General features: G+C 33.1%; 1 protein-coding gene across 2 annotated transcripts in view; it reads right to left on the reverse strand.

The window, feature by feature from the left end:
• Positions 1–22,466, reverse strand: part of LOC106118217 (uncharacterized) — a 127,165-nt gene that overhangs the window by 103,883 nt on the left and 816 nt on the right. The gene's annotated exons all lie outside the window — the stretch shown is intronic.

The raw sequence follows: 22,466 nt of genomic DNA on the forward strand, positions 1-22,466 counted from the left end.
ATTCATTTAGAATTATCTCTTTTAGGTAGATTCATGCCGCAGTAATAACTTTGCGCAGTTTTAATGCTAGCTTTTTAGAAATAACTAACGCAAACTGCACTAATTTAATCACCTTATCTTTTATTTATAATATGTAATTTATTAGAGCTTTTCACTTCTTCAAATAAATATATTTATTATTTAGAAAAATGTACCTTTCCGAGTTTATTTTAAATAAGTTTACTTAACATAAAGCCTCAATAATATAGTTCGAGAATCTTGTCATCGCACAGTAACATTTGATTAGACAAAGACTTAATCGATGTTAATGTAATATTTTTTTTTAATTTCATTAATAAAAACAATGGCATTAGCTACCACGTGCCAAGGGTCGGTCAATGACCTATAGTTTCATGGCACCGTTAATCACTTTTGCGCCGGATTGTACTACGCCTCACGCAACTTAAAAACGACTGCATCGCCCTCGATTTGCTTTCATATACATTTTAACAACCATCCTGTATGTAACCATAAAACAGATCTTGATAAACCGGACATAGCACGTGTCAGTTGTACGGCAGTAACGTATAAAAGAAGCAATCAAAAGTTGATTGACATCTGCATCGCGAAAGCAACAAGGCATGCTAGAACGACTGTAGAATTAATGATTCGAAAAACATCAAACCTTTTTTGACTAGCAACAAAGCATTGGGTTTTTACGAGTCTTTTTGATAGATGAAAACATTCTTATCTCGTCGTCGTATATCTCGTCTATTGAACTCAAATAAACTAAGTACGAACTCAAAACAGAAATGAAAAAAAATCACAATTAAAATTACTAATCATAAATGCATCGTAATTAACCGTTGGTTTCTGAGACTGAATCTCTGTTAAAAACATATTGTTATATCTGTATTGTCAAATATAATGACAGGGAAGACGATATTTGTTTTATAAAGATATTTTGGTGTCAGAAACTCACGGTATTACCTGTAATTGATGTGCAACATCTTCATGTTTCTCCAATAAAAATGTACATTTAAGTACCATTGCATTGCTTTTTATTAAAAGTTCGTACATACGAAGGTAATTGCTTAGGCACATCACGTGTGTATCTCAGCTTCGAGTAAGTGCTTGCGCCACTGAAAGAGAAATTCTCAGCCTGGCACGGGACGCAGCGAACCACACTCACACTTTAACGGATATTCACCTGTTTCATATGTATGAGCCAAGCTTACTCAACTTTTTTCACTGTTCATGAAACAGAGCGATTCTAAAATTTGATTTAAATATGTATATGGGTTAAAAATATCCAGCTTCAATTAAAGAAAAAATAATATGGGTTTAAAGATCAGATACGGGTTTCGAAAAGTTTGTTTTATTTTCGTTTAAAGTTTTAAACCTGCCAGGAACATATGTTAGGGATCATCAGTCTTTTGAAGTAATAAAATTAAAATATTAAGTGGTTTCTAAAAACAAAATAATGTACAATATCTATTTATCTAGATTTACTTGCATGTACACGACCTTTGTAAATGTCGATTCTATAAAGCTTGGGGCCTGTCAGACGAGTTAATACGTATTACCCATACAAGTTCAAAGAAGGTCAGACTATTACGATGTAATTTGTGCGAATTGACCGCGGCCGTTCAAACCGTTACGTTTCATTGCATCTCTTATTACCGTTTTAATTAATACATAATTTTCATATTATTCATAGTAGTAATAACTCGATTAATTTTCATGCATTTGCGTGTTTTATGAAATTATTTAACACATCATGTCTTATTATGGTGAAAATTTATAAGTAACCCCGAGTTAACAAAAACATGTGAACGATTTGTGATAATTGCAGAACCGTCGTCGTCGGTCGTTGACATAGCGAAAACGAAAAACAATTTACTCCTCACGTAAAATACTCTGTATAATTTCAGCGAAAAAAAGCAACAGGGAACTATGTGGGGACAAACGACGGCAGTTTTCGTGCGAGCAAACTCGACTTCGATATTTAAATAACCACACGACAACCTCGGGCACAATTTCATAATTCGATAACTCAGTCGTTATATAGCATGGGAAAGTCCCCTCATATAGACTAACGACTAATAAAAATGATCGACACATTTAGTATCAACTGGTCAATCTGAGTGTACAGTTACTAAAGGTGTGTAGCGGTATTAAACTGTGGTTCAATATTGGAAACACACGCATATGATGCCTTATTTTCTGAGGTTACAGTGTCAGACATAATGATAACTAGCTGTCCGGCAATTCTGATTGCACCGTATTAAAAAAAAACTGTAAATGTACTGCATCTATGCAAAATTTCAGCGCGATTCGTTAAAGATTTCTGAAGTTAACTTCTAAGAAATATGCATCTATCCATAAATAAATCCAAACCCTCGCATTTATAATATTAGATAACTACAGTTCATTTGTTTCGAACTTTATAACAAATACAACATACTATATAGAAACTTTGAAATGGAATAAGACTAAACGTACGTAAAGCAAACGTGCTAATGTCTTTATCGTGATTCCATTGCGTTTTGAACTTTCTTCAACTTTCGATAAGAACAGATCATACTGATATGTATAGAAAGGTAACGAATTTGTTACTTAAATACCATTGACTTTAAAATTAAGACATATTTTGTCTTACCTTTTTGGAAACTCATGTCATGGAAAAAATGTTGGTTGTAGTCAGAGATCTTTTCGAAATTTAGTTTGATGCATATAAGGTTTGGTGAAAGTTCAAATGACATCAGTTTGTCATCTCATTTTGAGATAATAAAATCTCTGTCTTCATCTAAATTTTGCATGAAAGAAATAGCGAGTTATCTAAAGTAATTTGTAACGTTTGAAATAACTTAATTTTTAAGTATATAAGAAAATTCATTAAACACCTAAGGGAAAAATCACAATCTCACCCTCCTATATTTACCAAAGTACTTACAAGAATCCCCTAAGTTGAAAGTGGACTTTTAAACTTGTACATCCCCTGAGAGGGGGCATTAACGTCCTGCGTGGACATTCCGAAGGGAGCGCGGAGGACATCTTAGGACGAGTTCTCTCCCGCCCTTTGGAAGTAATGCATTTTCCTTTATCACGTTGTGGACAGTTTTTGCCTTCGAAGAGAGGTCCATTTTACGATTATTGTTTTTACTCGTTACACGCAGTCAGCGATAAAATGTCGCGTTTTATAAAGCGTTAGGTCGCGGCGCTTGAACGTATATTCGAAATCGTTGGTTTGCGTTTTAACGTTGCTTTAGCATATAAAATGTTTCGTATATTTATCTTAAACTAAACTTGTTAAATAATTTTGCATGATTTGCATTTTATGTATATAAAAGACATTATTTTATGTTTGCTTACAATGGACCTGGATCAATTAGTCTAGCAAGATTTATGAAATGTAAATAAAATGATTGATACATCAAAAAAACTCGCAGAATAACAACTAATGGGTGATCTAATCGCGAGGTCGTCTATCTTATAATACCTTTGTTATATTTTTCCGTAAAACAAATGAACAATTGAATTTTAGTTCACACGTCAAACATGCATATATAAATGTAGTTAAGAAATTCATGCTCTGCTGCGCACGCGCTGGTTAATTCTTTGAAATAAAGCAGATATTGCAACAGCAATCGCTGCAATAAATGACACATTGTACGAAAAATATTTAGCACAAGATATAATTACTTACGTGAAACTTAAAATGAACGATGACTACACTTCTTAATAAACATTAATATGAACGCACATAGTGCTTTTTCAATTTGCAGATACGAACTTTTCTATTCCTGGAAATCTTTAGGCTACTAATAAAATTGTAAGAGAATCCAAGGAAAATAAAACTGTCGTAACCTTTAAAAAAGTATCAATTTCAACTCAGGCGCATAACATCTTAATGACTATAGAAATAACAAGTTGCGACACAATCCATACTTCACGAGCGCGCCATTTCAAAAGTGGAGTGATGCAAAACGCGCTGAACGTGTCTAAAAATGTCAAAATCGTGCCGACACTTCGCCTTTAGTACTGTCGCGCCGGAAACCGTCGTCAGCCACGTTGAGCGTGAAATAATGCACCACATGTTGAATAAAATCACTAATTAATCGCACGAGGGAAAGCGCAAAAGTTCTCATGCGAAGTTAACGAAATGCACGCATATTAGATAATAGTGGAGTAATGAGGAATGTAATTTGTTAAAAAACACGGCATATTACGATGATAAGGTAACTGACCTCGCTTGCTTGACGAAGACGAGTAGTCTGCTAACTGCAAGCCGTGCAATCACGAGCACTATACATTGTATGTAACAAAATGAAGAATTTATTTACTAAGTAACTGTTGCCCACGACTCCGTCAGTGTTGAATTAAAAAAAAACTTCATAAGTAGCCTAGTATGTATTCTTCCAGGCTATGATCTACACTTGTGTCAAATTTTATCAAGATCCATGGAGCTGTTCCGGAGACTGGAGATACCTTCTGACAAACATCCATCCATCTATCTAAACATTCGTATTTATATTATTCATATTGAATTTATTACAGTAATCAAAAGAAATATTTAAGTTTTAAATTCCAGTATATTTTACAGGATTATCCGCCTCAATGTACACGGCCGCCGCATTTCAATCTCATGTGATATAAATCTTTAACATTGAATTACTCACACGAGTTTATTGCCCTCAATATTTGTTTAAGATAAAACTTTGAAAGTTCAAACAGTCCAAAAACAAACAATTTTATCTGACTATAACTAAAGACTAGACATTGATATATGTAGATGATCTTTGGCTAAATCATTGATCCATTTTGTTCAGTATTTTTTCTTACAATTACTGTAATTTCGTTCTATATAAATAATATTATGATCTCCTAGTACAATAGACCAAGACTTGCTAAAACGTGTCACAGTCATTCATAATATTTGTTAGCAATATTTTAATTCTGTTAAAAATAAATCAGTTATTTTAACAAAGTGAACTTTTCTCTTTATAGTAAGTCGTGAGTAAGAAAGCGAGTAAACTATTGAAAGTACAAAATCGTGCTCGACTACAAAGTCGATTACTAGTACTGATTATCAACACCCTAGTGACATGAAAAGACCCACCGAGCGCTGTTCCACTTTCTCGTTTATATCGAATTACTTGGATCTAATAATGGATTTTCTATGCTCTAAACGATTGTTACGATTGCTACAGATTAAAAAAAAGATTGATGAAGATTGACGTATTATTTATAAACAAAACAAAGAGTGATTTTGTTACAATTTTTTAGCAAAATAAGTCATTTAATTTACTTTTTTTGTTAATTTTAGGCAAATAATTTTCATTTCCCGATAAATATAACGGCTCCTTTTCAATTACACAATTGCATTGAAGGATTGGAACCAGTTGTCAGCGTTAGACATTTCTTTCAATATGACATTCCATCAAGAGTAGAGTGAACAAGGTAAGCTTGCGCGTATCATTTTTTAACCTCATCAGTTTAATTTAACATCAGGTATAAAGTTGTAGTAGGTGTGTTCTAAAGTGGTGACCAATTAGTAATAGTTAATGATTCATTCGCGTCTATAGATGTCTTATTTAGCTGGATAAGAATGCGAGGTCACGAATGGTTGCGGCGTCGGTCAAAGGATTTCACTAGAAAGCTTCCAATGATACCAGACACCACCGCACCAACGGACGCCACGGGACCGTCCGATCTATTTGCTATAGTAAATCCCGACCGAGTGAAAAGACCGCTTTCCATCTTGAATATAAAGTCTTATTGAATACGTAAATCGATTTACGAGTTTATTCAGGCGACGCCGTGTTTTGTATGTTTATTGACACTATATTACGCTTTATAATAGTGCTGTTAATGGAATTTTACTTGCTTTATATTCAAAGAGATATCTCTTTTTTATATTAAAGTAGTTTTCGCCCTCGACTCCAACCGCGCGGACTTGAAAAAACCTCATGAGTATCGTATGTGTTCTTCCAGACTATGTTTTATATTTATCCCAAATTTCAGCGAGATCCATTGAGCGCCTTTTGTAATATTACTAAGTTAGTAATATTTGGGAGTTCGTTAAAATATTTTGATCTTGTCGTTTGAAAAAGCAAAACTCAGAATTCGGTAACAATAAGTTCAAAGAATTTAAAGATATATAATAAATATATTATAATGATATGTGTGGTATTGAATACCTGAACATACCCCAACATTTGTATTAATTAGAAAATACAAAAGTTGCGATGTTTCGTAAACTAAAACTTTCCAGACTCTTTTGATCTCGCAACAGTTTCACCGTAAATTGTTTACTTCATACAATTCTACGCAGCGGTTTGTAATTTTAATAGGACTCGTGTTAATTTCTGAATTAAATAAGTTTGATTGTTTTAAGATGTTGTATACTAGTCAGCAACAGCTGTTATAAGAATGGGTCTAGACTGAGAGAGTAATACGATTTCATATTTACAGTTTGCAGTAAAAAAAAAAGTACTAAAGTACTTAAATTTATCTAATACTAGCTGTCGACCGCGAATTCATCCGCGCGAAATAAAAAACGTAATTAGATGTCTAAATCAGTGCCTAATATCTGGAGTTACTTTCTAACAAAAATCCATACATCCATTGATCAATACATTCGCATTTATAATATTAGTAAAAAGTAAGATCTTACGACTTTACATCAATAATAATTATTGATATAATGTCCTTCTGTTTACATTTAGTCCTTGTTACCGTAAGTTTGTTTGTTTAAATTATATGGCGATAGCATTGAGAGGCGGGCATCGAACCGACGCGTTCGCGGGTGGCTGGTACGTGACCTCCGCTCTCTGTACAACGGGGCCCTTTGTCATTCAGTACACGGCCGCCTGCCCTACACGTATGCAATTTCATACCTCGCATCAAATTATGCTATCTTGAATTATGTTTGTGTACCTAAATCACACAGAGGAAAGCAGTTTTTAAAATTTTAACAGACTTTAAAAATAAGGAGGTCCTCAATTCATTTGTATCTTTATGGCAGAACTAGCTCTCGCCTGCGACTCCGTCCCCGTGGATATATTATCCTATGGATATAGTATCCTATGTCCGTCTCCTGGCTCTAAGCTACCTCCTCACCAATTTTCAGCCATATCGTTAAAGCCGTTCTTGAGTTATAAATAGTGTAACTAACACGACTTTCTTTTATATATATATATTTATTAGTCATACCTTTTTAATATCACCAATTTTAATATGAATAGGTCTAATGCAGTTTAGTCTTCAGTTGTTAACGAACTTATTGTTTCCTGATTTTTCTTTGAACGAAGAGTATGGCAACACACGTTTACATTTTATAGATAGTATACCATTTTCGACTAATAAACCAAACTACTACTAGCCAGTATACAAAGTACTGCATAACATAAAGTACGCCGACTCGATTTTAATCCTGTAAACGATACATCGATGCGGAAGCAGTATGTTCGCAACGTCGCTTATACAAACGCTGGTGGAAATAGCGCTTTAAAAGCACAACAATGATGTCTGGTACAAGTATGATGTATGCAGGGATGTGATTAACGAACGTACCGCGAGTTTCAGATGCTATTTGTATAACTGCAGCGTTTTATCTCTAATAATAGCGTGAAATAATTAACAGTGGATCTAGCATTATTATTTTTGACAAGGATAGGTGATATTGTATGTATGTAGTTATTGATAGATGGGTGAATTGGACCGCTGAAAACGAATTGAACTATTAAAATGTATAATACAGCGGATTAGGTTTTGAAAACTTACAAATTTAATTTTAGTTCAACAAGTTTTCGTTTAAAAACCCAAGTTACCCGACACTAATATAAATGAATTATTAATCAAATTTATGAATTATAAATGCGAAGACTTAGATTGTTAAAGGATTTAAAAATACTATTAAGATTAGCTTTGTTCTCTATTACAAATGAAAATCGCAGACTTTACATTTTATAGTTTTTAATCTGGAGGAATAGACATCGCTGGGGACTGCCAGTAATTGCAATACAAGTTTCTATGTTTTTTTTTCTTCTTACCTGTATGCAGCCAGGTTTATCCTATGGGATTTAATTATTATGAATAAAATAATTATTCTTATATCTTACTCTTTTAAATTTAGAACCATTAATTAACAGAACTTTCAATTAAATCTAAATAGACATTATTTCGGTCCTTCGAGTCAGATATGACTATGCTGTTTACGGTGCCGTGTGCACTGTATAGTGAATCTTCAAGGATCTTAATGCGCCTCAGCTAAAACGGTAGAATCAATTGAAAGCTTTTAATATAAATCTCTATGATCTCCAAACAAGTGTATAATTGCTAGTAGCAGACACCAAGGCACGATGTACGAAATTTTATGATAAAGTAATTAATTACATTATAAAGGGTTGGTGGCTCAGAGGTTAAGCACTTCACACCTGTAATCTGTAGGTCCTGGGTCCGAATCCCGCCATGTACTAATGTGTTTTTCGATTTTCGATTTACATATGGACATTTATCCGACATTTTTACGGTAAAACATCGTGATGCAATTTGCACATATCTGAGCCAAGCAACCAGCACTGGACCAGCATGGTTGACTGTGGCCTCGTCACCCCTAAGTTAGGGTAGGATCTGAGAGATAATTTAAATTACATTCAACATATCAGAACAATAACAGCTGTTATAACAATGTCGATCTTTGTTTTTTTTTAATGACTTCCTTATCAGAAACAGTTTTGCAATTTTCGCAGAATGCAATTTGAAAAAACCTCACGTTTTCCGTAACAGAGGAGGAAAGGTCGTGTCAAATGGTAACCATGGCAGTTCAGGCGACGTGCTCTAAAGCCGCGGGTTAAACGGCAATTTGTCAATCACCGCAACATTCCCTTTCATATTGTACTTTTAACAAACGACCTCGTATCAAAATTAACGTTAATCGAAAAACTGGCGTCTTAATTAATTTTGTAATCGGATTTTGCCATTAATGTATTATATTTTTTATTTTATTCATTTTTATGAAAATTGCCCATTTTAAAATGAGTCAATAATTGGTTTATTATAATTCCACTAATCGTTTCCCGCGACTTTCCGCGCATAGTTAAAAAACATAAATCGTAGCCTATGTGTTCTTCCAAATATCAGTAAGGTTTTTGAAGCCGTTCTGGAGATACATACAAAAACTAACATCCATTCATCCATCTATCCAAACATATATTTTTCCGCAATGTAGCAAAATATTTAATCAGAAATAAGTTAATGAGTTACTTTGATATGAAAAATCTTAACCAGCCATTATTGGAATTTAATAATATCGTGGAAAAAATCTTGCAACATTTTCGTTCCACTCTTGTGCGCTGTCGATAGCTTTTATAACTGCACCTAGATGATAGATTGATGTTCCACTTTCCCGCGCCGCGCCGCACCACGCCGCACCATGCCGCTCACGAAATGCCTTTAAGATTGTTTTATACAAATTCTATTCATATCACGGGCACTTTATTATACACATACACGAACAATAAACAACTCTATTATGTCTCTGTTAGATAGATCTAAAATCTAACAATCGTAAGGCGAAAAATATACAAGAAATTACTTTAAGTAGTTAAATACTTTTCATGTTCACTTGACGTCAGATATATTTTTAAATTTCAATTGTAATTTCTTTTAATCGATTTCGATGCATTGAATAAATAAATCATTATAGTTTCCAATTCTAATGTTAATGCAAAACCGAACTTCATTATTTATTAGTGTACTTTAAGACATTCTTACAAAGCCTAAAAAAGTCTAAAAGATTAGTGAGGGGACATAAACGTCAACATTTTAGTAAGGCTAGTGTTGCGCCAGTACACCGACACAATGTCGGATTTTCTTCCTAACAGTATGTACTAGCTAATCTTGAAATTAAATGTTTCCTACTATTACTATTGCACATGACACATTTATACATATTTATATTTGCTAAATTAAATACATTTAAGAAACTATAATCATATATTTTTTTTAATTCTAACTAAAATTGTCTACGTTACCATACTATATTGAATTATTGAATACACTCCACAACTCGTATGAGATCATATTCCATTTTAACCTTGTCACATGTCACTGTAGCACTTCGGTAAAAAAATTGCAATGAACATGCTAAAAACTGTTCAATATTGTCAACAATGACGTAGGCGTCACGGATATATTGATTCTCATTCAATGTTACTGTGAATGGAAAATTTAACCTGTTATAAACCTAAGATAAAATTATATACAGTGGTTTTTTTTTAAGAATATGAAATTACATTATGTTCTTGTTTACGTCCGGTGGCGGCACCGACTACTTTCGAGCCCATCGGGGGCCCTCCATCAGGATGAGTGGTACTGGTATTATTTCGCGGACTCGGCCCTTCGCTCACTGTGAGCGTTTGAATACGTAGTTTCCAAAATTAAATTATTAATACTTTCAATTAACATCCTTTATGTTTGCTATCGTTATCACCCTGTATTTTTGGATACGTAATCAATAATCGTTCTGACTATATTAAATATGAACAGAACCGACTTTATCATTTTAGTAAGTTACAAAATTTCCGAATACTTTTTAATGTTTCAAACGACACGCAATACCTTCCGAATAAAAAAAGAATTATGTAAATCAGACAACTGGGAGACGAATAAAAGTAAAAAAGGCCTACCCGAAGAATTGAGAACCTCCTCCTTTTTGAAGTCGGTTACAAACAATGTCGTTAAGACAAAAAAAATGTACGTAACAAGATCACAAACATACGTAATTATTTACGTTTGGTAACGTACTCGTTTCTACGTAATTAAAACAACAAACGATTGTGGCAGACATATTACAGCTGGCAGGTTATTACCCGCTCCGGTAAAGCCGCGGCAAGGACCTGCCATGTTGTTTGCGACTACAAATCATGTTTAACAAACCATACAGCCTCATTTTAAATATCATTTCATCTCATCTACCATGATCGCATTGAAATATTGAAATGAAAGCATTTCTTACTAATTAATTTGTTTTCCTTTTACTTTTAAAGATGTCACCAAACATTCCGTTTATTCCATTTGACAACTTTTTTCTTTAAGCGATGTTTGCAAGGAGAGTTTGTTTGAACATTTTTTTTTATTCAAAAGTTTGAGATAATCGTTAATTAATTGTAGTTAAATAATAAAAAATCGATCCAGTATTTAACTGTATACAATTACCAAGAAAATAACCGACAATTTTTACTAGTTTTTGCTATATTACTAGTGTTTTTGCAATGTATTAGCAACTGGTGTTGTTACAAATCGAGTAACACATGTAATAAACAAGCGTCGTAACACATTTCCTGCTATCGGATCTTGTTTGGTTTCCGAGTTTAGTTTCGGTATCGCTTTCCGCGTTTCTATTTATTTATAAGAATGTTTTTGTAATCGGTACTTTCTTTTGATTACCGATCCCAATTACATCAATACTCGATAACATAAACAGATTACCGAAAGGTATACCATCATAATAAAACTAAATAATTCATCTACTGTAACAACGTTGTCAATACGAGATTAAATGAAAGTATAATAGATATTTCACTGTTGTTTCATTAACTACAAGATCACTCTTAATTTTCTAATGTTATTAGCCCACCACTTCGTCTGCGCGGAATTAAAAAAAAAAACATAATTAATAGCCTATGTGTTCTTCCAGACTGTTCTATATGTATGCCAAATCCGTTCATCAAGATCAGTTCAGCCATTCTGGAGATATCTTCAAACAAACATCCATCAATCTAAACATTTGCATTTATAATATTAGTAAGAAGTAGGATTTATTCTTTTTTTACTATCATTGTTAATATAGCCGTTTTTTCACGATCTGCGGGTATTTAAAATGATATAACGATAACAGTTTATGTGGGCATTCGTTTCTAGCACCGCTAGTTCAATGACCTAAATACTGATTGCACATATCGTGCCATAGAAACAAGACGCAAGAAAAAGTTTTGTGTACATTATGCATGTTTTTATTGCGTGTCCATAATAACGGACAGTCTTAACTTTATCGTTTCTCACGGTTGCGTTCGCTAAAATAATCATTTTGCGTTTACGTGAACTGTTGTAAAACAACGGTAACAATTGTGTAATTTTAAAGTGACACATGCAGTTCCATGAGAAATTAATTATATTAGGTTCAAATTCTAAGCGCGTAATTAACATAATCTTGCGTTAAAAATAACTGGCTTCATATATCTTTAACATAACATATATGGATACGTTATCAAAACTGGTATCCATAAATCATATAACACGTGCGTGTGACGATTACATTGAATAATTTAATGCTCATTACACGAGGCGACGCGACGGCTTGCGTTAGGCAATGAACATACGAGTATTAACAATAGAGAGCCTGTATTGTACTCGATAGTAAAGGCAACACCTACTGCGGTGACTCAGCGAACATCTGGCGGTTGTTTTGCTTCACCGCACGAGTTGACTTATTCATCAACTTTTCATCCGTAATGACTCTTTGAATGATCCTATTCAAATATATTCGCAGTTCTTGGTGTGAAGTAATTAAATTGCACTCGTTGCCAACTAACGAAACTTATTTATAGTTATTAACGAAAGTTAGTGCTAGTTGTTGTCCGCGACTCCGCGGGGATTTAAAAAATACTAAATAAGGAGCCTATAGAGACAACACATAGGTGTTCTTCCAGACTATGTTCGAAATCTATGCAAAATTTCAACCCGATCCATTGAGCCGTTCCGGAGAGACTTTCAAACATCCATCGATCTAAACATTCGCATTTATAATATTAGTAAGAAGTAAGATTAGTAACTTGTCATATAGCATCTTCAACACTTAAGGAAACCCTTACACAAAATTTAATTTTAACTTTTTTAAATTGTTGTCATATAATTTGGAATAATTACGATGAGCCTAACAGTATACCTTTATACAGCAGGAAGGAGGTTAAATATAGACAGGGCTATGAATAGTATAGTACAGAAAGCGAATATGGAATCGATATAGCGGCTCTCACATATCGATATTAGATGAAAAGCTATGCATGATAAAGCACGCCGCCGTATGAAAAAGATGGAAACGCGAAATGCCTTGTTATAAATAAATAGGAGGGAGTCTATTTCTATTTTGTTTTGATGTATAAATAGGATGTGGAAAGCTTAAAGAGGAAATACGGCGCGAGGAAAATTTGTCGTGCGGAAATGAGCGTCAGGATAAGGTATGGGGAAACCAGACGAAAGTATGTCAAATAGATTGGCAAAATATTCCAGAAGATAATTTATGTATAAACATACACTAATGAAGGAGAAGGATTATAAGAATGAAAAATTTAATAATACTTGAACTTGTTAATGGCAGCTAGTAAGCAAGGACTACAAAATGTATAAAGTATTATTAAATAAAAAAAATATGTGAAATTATTGTTCTCACAAGTAGATATATAAGTGACCACTACTGTCCACTACAATGTCTCATAAACGTTTGGAAATGTTACTCATTTGATTACATTAATTTTCAACAAGGAAGACAAGGGTCACTTGACCTGTGGCTAGGAAGTGTCAAGTTGACTAATGTCCCGATGAAAACATCGGGAAACCGCGGTATGCCAAGTATTCAGGAGCGGTCATTGCGGTCAAACTTCAAAGAGCTTTAAGTGCAGCGTTAATTTATTACCAATGAATTTTAAAAACCGATCGACGTACGCCCATAGAAATAAGAACATTTAGAATTGATCCAAAACGAAAATCATAAGTAAGACAGGTCCCTGTAATATTTGTGACATTGGTTCCTAAGATTATACACAAGAGAAGAAATGTTCTTGACACACAGAAGACTAGTGTAGTGTATCTTGGGAAGACGTGAAAAACGACAGTGACGGGTGCGTCGCGGTCTCACGAACGCGTGAAATGTGGGCCGGAGCCGATTTGCCGTTCACCAGATCGATACATGATACGTATGCCGCGCTCTGAATACTGCAGTGGCCGGATTAGTACGTTTATCCACGCTACATATCATCAAGGATAAAATTAAGTAGCAACAGCCTTGATATAGACAAAAATGTTAACCACCTTAGACTTGGAAAACCATTCGCTGAGCCATTAGCAAAGTTGAAAGTGTTTGTATTATATCATTTCATTAGTAATTAAAAAGAAAATATCGTTTACTCAGACCGAAATTAAACGAAATGTATCATTAAAACCTTTATACAGAAAGTATCGTATTACTTTTTTAATTAACCTTTTAGACTTGTCTAGTAATTTTGGATATCAATTTGTAACTCTTTGTTTGCTTAGTTAAGGCGAAAACAAAACAAATGACGGTATTAATTGAATCGCATTAACAGTCTTATTTACCTCCACTTTCAGTTTAATAATATCACGATATAAACGATTAAAATAAACACTCGTATATTTTATCACATCCACTAGCCTGTCATCGCTTTTCGTAATGGGTAATTTATTAAATGTTATTAAAACGTGATCCTAATAGAAAGTATTTTTATTACGAACAAACTGGGAATGAAATCACAAAGTTGTACTAATATTTACATCTTACTAACATTAAATGCGAATGTTTAGATAGAGACACGACGTAGTCGCGGGCGACAGCTAGTGACTACATATAGTTAAATTAAAACGATCGTTATCGTTTTAATTCAGTGTGATTTTTTTTCTCCTAATATGACGTGTGGTTAGTGTCTCGCTACATATTTTTACAGTATTGTCATAGACGAATAAAAACTTGAAAATTAAAACACCCTTTTGAGTTAGTCTTTAAAAAGATTCTACATCTCAGTATTTGAAGGTTCAAAATGATCATGGTATTTTGCAAAATACGCGTAGGTCAACTGGTAACATTTGAAGTAGATCGATAAAGAGTGAAAGTTAAAGGTCATTTAAATTATGATCGTTAGAATGGCGACACTTACACTAAAACATTGTCAAGGTTCATGCCAATACGACAGTTACGCTATTGATTTCCAAACACTAACAAAACAGCTAAAAGTAGAAACAGTTTTATTATACAAGTTAACGGAATCGTAGACATATAATGACCTGTACTATGACCGAATCGCATGTTTAAAAAGAATTTTCACTAAGAAACTACACACAAAGAAACATTTCGGCGTTTGGCGCGTAATATCCGTAATTAGAGATATATTTTTGTTCATGAGACGTTCGGTGAAATCTCACAATGATTTGCGGTAGTCACGCGATCGCAAACATCAACTTGACCAATTTATTTTTTTATTTTGAAATGAAATTTCACAATGTTCGCTCGTTAAGCCCAATATATAAAATGTGTATAAGTCCATAAAAGTGAGTGTACGGTTTACATTGCTTCTGATTTACAAGCAATGATTTTGATAAATATTAATTACGTGAGAATAGTTAAATAGATAAGACACTTAACAACTCTGAGTGTAAGAATTTTTTATAACATAACCCATAAATAGCCGTAAGGCAAAGCATGACGCGGTTACATAAAAATCGTATAATACAGATATGTTAATAAACAAATTCCTTATTTGGAAGTTACCAACGTCACCAATTGAAAAATAATAACTTTTTACAGTGTTATTGGATACAATAATTCCTATTTAATGATCAACAATGAGTCGAATCTACTTTCGATAATAAATAGATGCAGCGAGACCGCTAGTGCGCGGCCGTCACGCTCAGAGATCGTATCTGTCGATCCAGTTTGTACCACCATAAGATAATCGCTTTCACGTCTGTACTATTCAATCATTTTACTCTTTTATGATTCAATCTAGCTGTTGCCCGTGACTCCGTCCGCGCGGAATTAAAAAAAAACTTAGAATTTCAGCAAGATCCGTTGCTAATTCCGGATATACCTTAAAACTATTATAACACCCAGTCATCCATCCATTAGTAAGAGTAAGATAAACAACAAAAAAACATGATGTTTTTATAATGATTAATTTTGGGGCCCTTGGGGTACTCTAATACGTGAAAATTAAATGACCATTACTGTATTCCTTTGGACCTCAAATAATGACACAGGCAGTTGAGATGGATGCTATGCAATCGGTACTTAAAATCCAATTAACCGGTTAAATATGAAAAAAAAAATTAACTTACATATTTGTAGGTTAACTTGAATGCAAACCTAACAATGCGGTTAAAAAAATATAACATTTTTCTAACCACAAATATCTATGCTATAAATCCCTGAACCGTGTCTGAAAAACGATGTACAGATTAAAAAATAAAAATGTCGAATTGAACCATCAACATTCAACATCTGTAAAAATTGTACCGATATAGTTTTTCTTTTCAATTGCATCCAGATAACGACGTAGATGGAGCGTAACGCACAAATTGGCGATCTCGAAATATGCTTTTATGAATACTATTTTATAGCAATTTATCTGTAGTTTGTTTAATAAAATGTACATAGTTCATTTATTTTAAATTTATATTATGTTTTATAATATTGATAAAACGAAATACTCAAACACGTTAAAAGAATTATGTTCATTAATTTTTAATCATAAGCAAATAGTTCAAGATTTTACTTTAAAATTGACGTTGTTATTGAACAAAAGACAAACTATTATAAAGTAAACTGGAGCAAAATCCGTTGATTCAACAATTGTTTTATTTCGATCGATGTTTTTTTTTTGTTTTTTATCAAACGGCACAGTTTGTTCTGAATCAAACTACGTAGTAAAAATTTTGCAAACATTTTATCGATTGCTCATACCTACTCAATTAATAAGGTTTTCACTTTATCTCAATATGTATTGTTGCATATCTGTCTGCAAACAATCATATTAAATTTTAATCAACTTTTATATTATTTTAATCTGTGTTATTTAAAGGAAACTACAGTATCTAGCATTAAACAATATATTTAAACGATTTGAAACTTCAGCTTCAAAAGTATGTTTAAAAATTTATCTTATGACGAATCAAAACTTATAAAAAAGTGAGTTTTTTCCATCGAAGTCGTGAAGACGATGCCGTAATTATTCAAATGCGGCGACCGACCTTGTGTTCAAAGCGCGCATGTTCCGGTCCGGGCGATACAATGTGAACTTAATTATGCATACATTACTTAACGATGCTACATACATATTTTGCTAGTTAAATTTATACTAAGAATCCAAAAAAAAACATATTTTTAAGTCGTGATAAGATTAATTTTTGCACATCTATCTATCCAAAAGTATACGGCAAAGTAATATAGTTCTGATTTATTCAGTATCATGTACTAAAAATCTGGATGACCTTTGCTCGGTATTTTTTTTAATTGTGTTTTTTGGAAATTATATTTAAGGACGAATTACTATTATAATAAATAAAGTTGATTATCGATAAAACATGAATAAAATGACATGACATTTTCTAAAAATGATTCCTAGCTAGATCGATTTATACCCCCCAAATCCCCTATATACAAAATTTTATGAAAATCGTTGGAGCCGATTCCGAGATTCTAACTCTGTATATATATATATATACACAAGAATTGGTCATTAAAAGATATAAGATAATAAAAATGATCATAAATCGTATGTTCATGTGACATCTAATCTGTTCTCGGACAAGCAACAATAGAATAATCATATAAATGTATTACAATTGTATGATTGAATATCCGAAAGGTATCTCGCCCCAAGCCCAACTGTGACGGATTAATAAAAATAATGAATTCGACCTTCGTCCTCCGTAGAGAAACACGGAGGTACGTGAAAAGAATCGCGAATTTACTAATTAAACTTTGACCTATTATTATTATTACGAACGAGCGTTGAGGTGGACGGTTTAATAATAAATTTAAAGTGGACAAGAAAGTATTTGACGGGAGAAGAATGCGTCGAAAGGTAAAGAGAAGAACGTTTGTTAAGGGTAAAAAGAAAGCGGGACCCCTTGAACCATAAATAATGAGATTTAGACGTCGGAGGTCTTCCTTTGTAGCGCACTTTTAATATTAAGATGTACAATCTTTTTAATGTAGTTAAATGTGTGCGAGAAAAAAAAATCTGATACAACAAACATTTAATATGATGAGTGAATTAACACACGAAAATCATTTATGGAATTAGAAACCTTCATATAAACATTTATCGATCCATCCATACATACAAACATTCGCATTTATAATATAAGTAAGTAAGATAGAATTCTGGTTATAGATAGCTTTCTTCACATTCAAAATTATTTTAAATTATCGATTAAAAATGCTATTAATATTGTAACAAATTCTAGTTTATTAAATATTCGTTTGTCATAATCGTCTAAAATTTTGCGCGTGATATATCGATCTTCATAATCTTTCACTTTTACTCTCCAAATCCGTACTTTCTCTTCGTCCGAATTAAAAAAAGAAATGTATATTCGAAACTACGATACTAACGTGGGTACCAATGGCAACGAATTAGTGAATAGACTTCTCGTGGGTGTATAATTCAATGATATATACACAAATACAAAAGGCTTTTACTTCCTTACAGACAAAAGCGAATGACCTTAAGAAACCAGACGACGTCAAATGTTTTGTCACTTTTATACTGTTTTTGTATAAGCAATATTTATTGCACCTTTCTGTCTATAAGGGAACATACCCATATTACGTGACCTATTACTTTAGTTTTTTAAAGATTGCATGCATACTTAAATTACTAGTGAATAATGTATTATGAAAAAGAACAACTAACGACTACGTCACAAAAACCTGAGCCACACCACCCCCCCTTTCCTGTGACTGACCGTAGTATTTTAAAGACTCCGCTAACCCCCCCCCCCCTCCCCAAAAGGCTCACGTAGTATGGGTAGGTTCCCTAACGGTATTTCGTAATAAAAATGATTGCATTAATTTTAAATAAGTTACATGTTTATACAATATTTTCAAACTTATTGTTATTCGCTGTTATATGAGTATAACGTAACGTAGGTATCGTCAACAATGCAAAACAATCTTTCGCTAAAGATAACATAAAATCGATGTAACATAAATAGACGTTCCAAACTATGTTGCAGACGGAGTCCAATCGATTCCACGATACAGATATTTAGGATGCCATAAAATGGTCGACGAATGTTCGTAATCCGGTCAGAAGTCGTAGTAAAATACATTAATATAGTCGAGGACGTATATATCCTACCCATTTCGATAAAATGTCATTTAATGGTCATGATATAATTAGGGCAAACTTGTTATAGCAATATACATACGTACTAGGTTATTGTTCTTATTGACGATTGACTATACTATATTCTATCTGTGGGAAACGAATTTAATTCTTTGTATAGAGCCACAGTTTGGATAGCATTGGTTTTTAATTTAAATCAGTGCGAAATTTTAATAGGGCCATTAAAATTTTGTTCAATTATCCTGCTAATGACCGAGCACAAAATCTGCAAAAGCCACAACAGCATCAAAATACACATAAATTATTAAATTTTAATTAAATTTCAAATTAAATATTAAATGCTGACGTTTAGTTCGTTTTAATTTAATTACATAATATACCCTCACTTAGTAGACTACGAGAGTAGACGGAGATAACTGATATATGCAAATATATTATGGAAAAAGCACACCATTATTGCCTATAAAATAATTGATTCGCAAAAAAAATACTTTTTGAAAATCTAATTCGAACCTACTGTCGACAAACAGGGAATCTTTAAGATTAACAAACTAACTTTAAGAAAATCTCAAATTTTTAAACGAGACTAATATTATATATTTTTTGGCAAAGACTATAAAGCAGAAAAGAATACAATGATTCAAATCAAATATCGAGAAATAAAAGGAGGCAAATGTCAAAAATAATATAACATTATAAACGATGATCTAATCTTACCGCAGAGGACAAATTACGTAAACAATTCAGTATTTGTATGCAATGTACATAAACCAGTGCGAACGTGAAGGTATGCATCATAAATAAAAATCAACTGACTGACAGCAAATTTATTCCGAGTGCATTTTTCATTGTAACAATGTATTTGATTACATCGATCATTGGATCACTGTAATGTCATGCAACCCTAAGTAACATCACGCTTGTAACATATGGTTGTAATAAAACATTTTAAAGTTGACATAACTTGACTGTAGATCAATATTACGCGACTTGCGAATTTCGGCTTACTTGGAGCTCACTCATTCGATTCTTCGGTTACGGATATCATTCCTGAGATGTTGTTCTAATAATGCTAATAGTAATATTGTGCTAAATGTATCATACTAATTGAAAAATTGTTTATAAGCTAGCTATCGTGGTAACATTCATTTTTTATAGTTTTGTTTCAATTATAGGTACCTACTATCGACGCGATATGGTTATATCAGTAACGTTTCAATGTACTTTTTAAAACAAAAATTCACTGCGCAGAATGTGCTCACATTTATACAGCTTACAATCCGTGTATTTGCGGCGTCAGAATTGATGGCATCATTCTGACTCAGAGGCCGATGTGCTTACGAGGCGGCAACGCACACCGCTTGCCGCACGCCGCACGCCTCGTCTGCTCCTGTTTACAAACAGACGCTTTTAACGTCTGTTGCGCAATTACTACCACTGATTTACAGAAAAAAAAACGTTAATTTCCACAGCACCTACTTAACAGAAGTTAGCGAAATATCGTCAATTTAATCGCAATTTAATTTTACCTTATAAAACACACTTTAGTATACTCCTTGTATATCTACCAAATTTATTCTAATTTCCCAAGAGGCTAATGATATTCTCGAGAGCTATTTCGGTTCTTGACACGGTTGGAAAGTGTCTCGAGACAGTGTTGTATTAAATTCCTTCTCTAAAAAAGTTGATAATTTTGTTTAACCTTTGAAATTTTTACGATATAAATTGAACTTTAACTTTGCATACTTAATTTGTCACATAGTTGTAATCTATACTTTAATGACTTCAATACGGTAGGTTTATTAGTATGGAAATATAAATATAGAGGTAAAAGCTAGTCGGTGCCCGTCCGACGACCTCAAGCGACGCCATTGTGCGCGACCGGTGCTCATGAAATATGGACGGACGCCTGAAAGAACGTCCATCCCCTGACTCATTTGGCCAAAGACCCTAACAAAAATTCACCCCTATTTATTTCGACGATTCAATGACATAAAAGAAACTGAAGATTGATTGAGACGAGTTACGTTTTTTCTCACACGTACTTCACAAAACCAGTCTCCATTGTACAATGTTCCCATTAAACTGGTCGATTATAATCAACCATATTCGTGACTTTCAAACTTTGTACTCCATATTAAAAATGTAGAATTTTAATACTATGATTCTTTTTTAATTACTTTAAATTTACAAGACAAGCAAGCCTTTGATATACTGTATAAGAGATTATCTGGAACAAATACGGACTCACAAACAGACAGACAAAAATGTAAATTGGTTATTAGTAACAGAAAATCTATGGTCTCGAGTATATTTAAAAACTAAACTAATTGAAGATTTTCAAAAAACTCTACGGTAGATATGTTAGTACGTTCTTTTTCATGGTTCTTTTGACCAATACTTGACGGAATAAAGCATTGCAATTCGCCTTGAAATATTCAGAGACTGCATTTTGAACAACGAGCTTGTCATAACAGCATAACAATGCAAGCAAAAAACTCAAAAAAAAGGAAATGTTTATGAACTGCGTTGTGAAGTCATTAAGTCTTTTGCAAAATTTAAATCCTCCGCCTTCACGCACGGCGGAAACTACGCACAATGAAAGGGATTTATTTATGAACTAGTTTGTCATGAACAATGTTTTTGCTTTCAACTGGTTTTCGTCAACAAAAACATAATGTAAAGAATACGGTATCACTTTCTGTTTTAAATTATGTTTTGCGAATTAAAAAAAATTAAATAGTCGTGATCAAGGCTTTCAGCTTTATTGTTCTTTGTCGTATTTTTGGTTATTTTTTAATAAATTGTGTTACGAATCATCGCTTTCACTTTCCTTTTGGAAAAGTAATGTAAAAATTAGCAGAAATCCAATTAAAATCATGTAAATAATCAAAATAGCTTATTGAAAAGCAAATGTTTCGTATTGAGAAAAATTAACTAAAATCGAACGTAACTAAAATCTGAATTATTCAGTTCTTAATCTAAACTGCTTAAGTTATTGACAGTTTTCAAAGTTGTAAAAAATCAATAAATCGATTATCCTATCATTAGTAACGAAACAACAGAAATAATGTTTTCAACAAAAAAACCTGTCAGCCTCCAGACTCCCACGAGTTTTGTTGTCAAGCCGTTTCATCTTTAATATTGTCTTGAGTAGAACTGAACTAAGGTCGTTAGTCCAATTAGCAGAAGAAAGTAAATTACCTAAATTATAATTTGAAAACTAGAAGTCGTCCCCGCGTCAGAATGAAACCGTTTGCATGAAATAAAATGTTCGTCTACCGCCGTTTTCTTATTGTGTGCTTCGATAAATATTTAAATTTTTATAAAATGCTTGAT

The sequence above is a fragment of the Papilio xuthus genome, unplaced genomic scaffold (assembly GCF_000836235.2).
Source record: "Papilio xuthus unplaced genomic scaffold, Pxut_1.1 DF827597.1, whole genome shotgun sequence".
Classification (NCBI taxonomy): domain Eukaryota; kingdom Metazoa; phylum Arthropoda; class Insecta; order Lepidoptera; family Papilionidae; genus Papilio; species Papilio xuthus.